Source organism: Cibotium barometz, chromosome 57 (genome assembly GCF_041138505.1).
Source record: "Cibotium barometz isolate CiBa-2024 chromosome 57, ASM4113850v1, whole genome shotgun sequence".
NCBI classification, from domain to species: Eukaryota; Viridiplantae; Streptophyta; class Polypodiopsida; order Cyatheales; family Cibotiaceae; genus Cibotium; species Cibotium barometz.
The window spans coordinates 1813304-1817596 of record NC_141102.1 but is presented as its reverse complement, the minus strand read 5'-3'; the positions used below and the strand labels follow the sequence as shown (position 1 = coordinate 1817596).

General features: G+C 39.4%; 1 long non-coding RNA gene across 1 annotated transcript; it reads right to left on the bottom strand.

Annotated features, from left to right (window-relative positions):
- Positions 1–347: 347 nt before the first annotated feature.
- LOC147606316 (uncharacterized) lies at positions 348–786 on the bottom strand. Its single transcript, XR_015264965.1, has 2 exons — positions 678–786; positions 348–587 (listed from the first exon to the last, which is right to left on the bottom strand). It is a non-coding gene; the product is annotated as an uncharacterized LOC147606316 (long non-coding RNA).
- Between the last annotated feature and the right edge of the window lie 3507 nt (positions 787–4293).

Here is a 4293-nt window from a genome sequence, read left to right as displayed (position 1 = left end):
CAGTAAACTAGGACTGTGCAAAAACTAGGACAAGCGGAAGTACAAATGGAAGTCTCACGTAATATTTATAGCGTAAGCGACAATGGACTTTGCATTTGAATTTACCAATGGATGATATTGAAGACTCATAAAGCCAATGAGGTTTGCAAGTAGCCTCACGTCGATAAAAAGCGCAGTTTTGCATAAAGTAATAACCAAGGAGTAAACCAAAAATAACTACTGCATTGACACATGTATTGAACTCATCTAATACAAAATCTTTACAACCAAAAGATTTAGCATTCCATGGAAGTGTAGCCTTTCAAGAAGTGTACAACTTATCTCGAAATGTAATTTTGTACCAACTATAAAATCCCAAAATAAGACTTATCTTCACTATTGTAGAGACATACAATGTCATATATCATAAAATGGCATAAGCCTTCCATTGACTAAGTTCGCAAATCTAGTGCCCAAAAAACTAACATAGCAAACTAAGAAGGTCACGATGCTAAGGGCAGATGCTCGTCCAATACATGGCTGAGCCAAGAACTGAACTCATCCTTTAACTTCATGACATATCCATGGTCGAACCACTTCTTTGATAGCTACACAAGAAAAAAAGCAATGTTAGAGTTTAGAACACCAAAATCACATTAAGCACATACATAGCAAGTTTTTAATAAGCATGTGCATACCCAATGCTTTGGAGGTGTATCTATAAGGCTCCCATCAATTAGTTTCTTGATAAATGCCATTACATAAAATCCGCAATCAATTGCGTTTGGTTGTTTTGGCACCTACAATGTTTATTGACATATGTCTCAATTGATCCAATCCAAAAAATGCCATATATCATGCTATATAAAGGACACAATATTGAAAGCCAAAATTAAATTTCCCATATCTCTATACACTTCAACTCAAACCCAGTGGATGGGCATGCAAGAGACTCTTGTAATGGTCCATGTGTGCAACTTGAAGAAATTGACTAAAGAACTCTAATAATATATAGATGTAAAATGTTAGTTAGCATTTACCCAAGCATTATGGATTCATGAACTTCAAAGTAAACCTCTTGTCTTACCGTTGCACAATGGAAACATACTCGCCCGAATTCTCTACATGCAGTGAGTCTAGGTGCAGGAGAATATTTTTTCTCGATGACAAGCCTCTCACCTTCATGATGTGATAATTATAGACCACAAAAAGAGTCCAATGGTGCTTGAAAAACATGAAGTTGTAAGTGCTTTGTCTACTAATGACAAAAACAAGAACACATGCATCAATATGAGTAAACTATTGACTTTACCTATGTACTAGAGGTAGAAACAAGAACACATGCTTGCTCATATCAATATGTCCAAAGAAATTTTGCAATGAAGTATTGCTCTTTGGACGCCGTGAAGCCACATATTCATACCACAAACTATCCATCATGAATGAAACCTTCTCCAGAGCATCTACAGGTAGGGTTTTTTCCATCCACCTACAAAATCAACATGCTTTAAGCATCTTTGAGCTGCAAATCCAAAAGCTATATTTCAGAATTAAAAAAATTATCGACATGGCAAATAGGTTAAGCACATGAGTAGACGCTTCCACATGCATGATTGACTCGGCTAGTTGCACATCCACCTCGGCAATGAATCCCCAATGTGTAGAGTGTAAGTGAATAGTTTCTCCGTGTTGAAGTCTACATAACCAAAAATCAATCCTTGCGTAGATTGAAACCATGCATATGTTAAGATAATTCAATATTCAAGCCATAGAGTTAAATAAAGTATACATTTCATAAACCGCACTGAGATCTTTTACCATTCCCAAGACATTGTGCGTCTTAATCTCACTAGTGGATATTGTTATTATTACATTTGAAGGCTTACTCTCACTCGAAGAGCTAATATCAACATGAGATGCATTTACATTGCAAGCCATCCCCTTCAAGTTCAAACAAACAAAACTTGACATAAGGAGCCAAGGTATGTAAAATAAAGCCTACTCTTAAATTGTGTACAAAGAGACATCTTCCACCCCTTACCTTCTTCCGTTTCTTACTTTTTTTAGAGAGCACTACATGAGCCTCCTTGTTGACAATTTTCTCCTAAAGTGAGGAAACAAGAAACAATGCATATTTATGTATATTAGTGTAAAGAAAACAAGAAATAAAGTAGTACAAAGGTTGAAGAGTAGTATTTTCATACCATTGTAAGGGAGGCTTTTCCCTCGAATTCCACATTTCTCATCGACACTTCCTCATTGATATTTTTGTTTCCATGTGAGCCTTCACTATCATGGATTTGAACATTTTTCTTTGATCGAGTCTTTTGAATTGGAAGATTACAAAGTTTCATGGTGGTAAATACAATTTAAGGTTAGTACCATGTTTACAAAGAAGCCCTCTCACCAACTAGTACATCAGAAGCCCTCTGACCAACTAGTACATCCATCTCTTACCTTCAAAGGAGAAAAAACAACACGCTTTTGCCTCTTCTTTACTTGAGATGGAGCCACATGCTCATGGTTCGCCTCATTAATGATTTCCTTCAAGAGGGAGGAAAATGGGTTGAGTGGCATGTTATGAAAGTAAAGAAAACAAACAACAAACAAGCTAAAAATATTAAAAATTCATTTCTTGCATACCAAAGGAAGAGACTCTTTTCGATTTTCATCCTTGTCGCTTGTCAATATGTCCTCATCGAGGTTTTCCATCCGTTGAGAAGCCACTTCACCATCATCATTGTCACAATCATCACTTTCTTTTTTGCGTTGCTACAAGATGCAAAATGAGAGCTTAAGAATATTCATCATATATATATATTTCACAATTAAGGTTAATAGGACAAGAGAAAATCTCACATGTTTGGAATATCCCTCTTTAATGCACCGTTCAATCCCTTGAACGCGTTTCTCCTTGTTCGCCATGTATTGTTCCATGCCCTTGGCAACAAACCCCTCGATAAATGCTTCCTTTTGCATGTTATAGGCTCTCTTGGACAAGTTGGATGGAGGTAGGGTTTGGATAAACTATGCATATCTAGTGCACAAGGGTTAAACTAGATTGAAGCTTTAAGTGTGTCATGTATGCATGATTACATATTACTAAAATGCATGCATGGCAATAAGACATTAATCATGGCAATAAGTGAATCCAAGCATGGCTATAAGTGAACCCAAGCATGATTACATATTACTAAAATACATGCATGGCAACAAGACATTAATCATGGCAATAAGTGAACCCAAGCATGGCTATAAAGCATGCATGCAATAAGCACCATCGATAAACTAAGGCTGATTTTCAAACTCGGTCTGTGTAGTAAACTAGGCAAAAGCTTTAAGTGTGTCATGCATGAACACATATTACTGCATGCATTAAGCATAGCAACAAGAACCCTAGCATGACAATTATTTGTATTCCCTGGCATTGTTTGTTTCCGACAACAAATGATTTTATTCTCAATTATGTCTCCAAAAAAAAAAAGGTCAAGGAAGACCGCAAGAAGAAGATGCAGATCACCGCGTTTGAAGGATTGTCGTTGACGGACCTCTGACGGAGGACGTGCAGGTCACGCAAATCACCGGTCGGACGTGTAGATCACCGTCGGTGGGCAGGAACGGGTGGTCCAACGTCGTCTCTAAATCCGGTGGGCAGGAACGGGTGGAGGCGAGCCAACTAAATCTGTCGTTCCGCCAAATCCCTCAGACGGGTGGAGACGAACACCGCAAATCGGTCATTTTGCCAAATCCCTCACCAGCTAGGTTTGAGCGGTGTTATCCAACGGCCGAGATCTGCGTGCTCATCTCAGCCGCCGTCGATCCCCAGTTTATTTTTGATTCCTAGTTTACTTTTTTTGCGCTTGTGATCCGACGGCCGAGATCCGCGCGCTCATCTCAGCTGTCGATCCCACTTGAGGTGCCTCTTAAAGGCACCGTGGGATTTAGAGACGAGGAGCAGTGAGTGTGTCTTTCACGCTTCTTCACGGTCGCCACGTGGAAGAAACGTGAAGGGAGTAGATGGAATTGACCTAGTGTCAAGCTAGAGCGTGAACAGGCGTGGGTTCAGAGCAGCTGGAATTGAGCGAGCTATGGTCACTAAGTCGAGTGTGGACATCCAGGTGATGATGAGCCAAAGAGCGTCAATAGCAACAAGCATATATTTCACGCATCTCTCCTCCATCGCCACGCTTAGCTCTCCATTCGCCACATGAGAGGGAGAAAGCTGTGCCTAATAGATAGTAGAGATAGAGATAGAGAAGAGATGCCTCTATTTGTGAGATGAGATTTCTATCCGAAGGGACTTGGTGCCTTGAG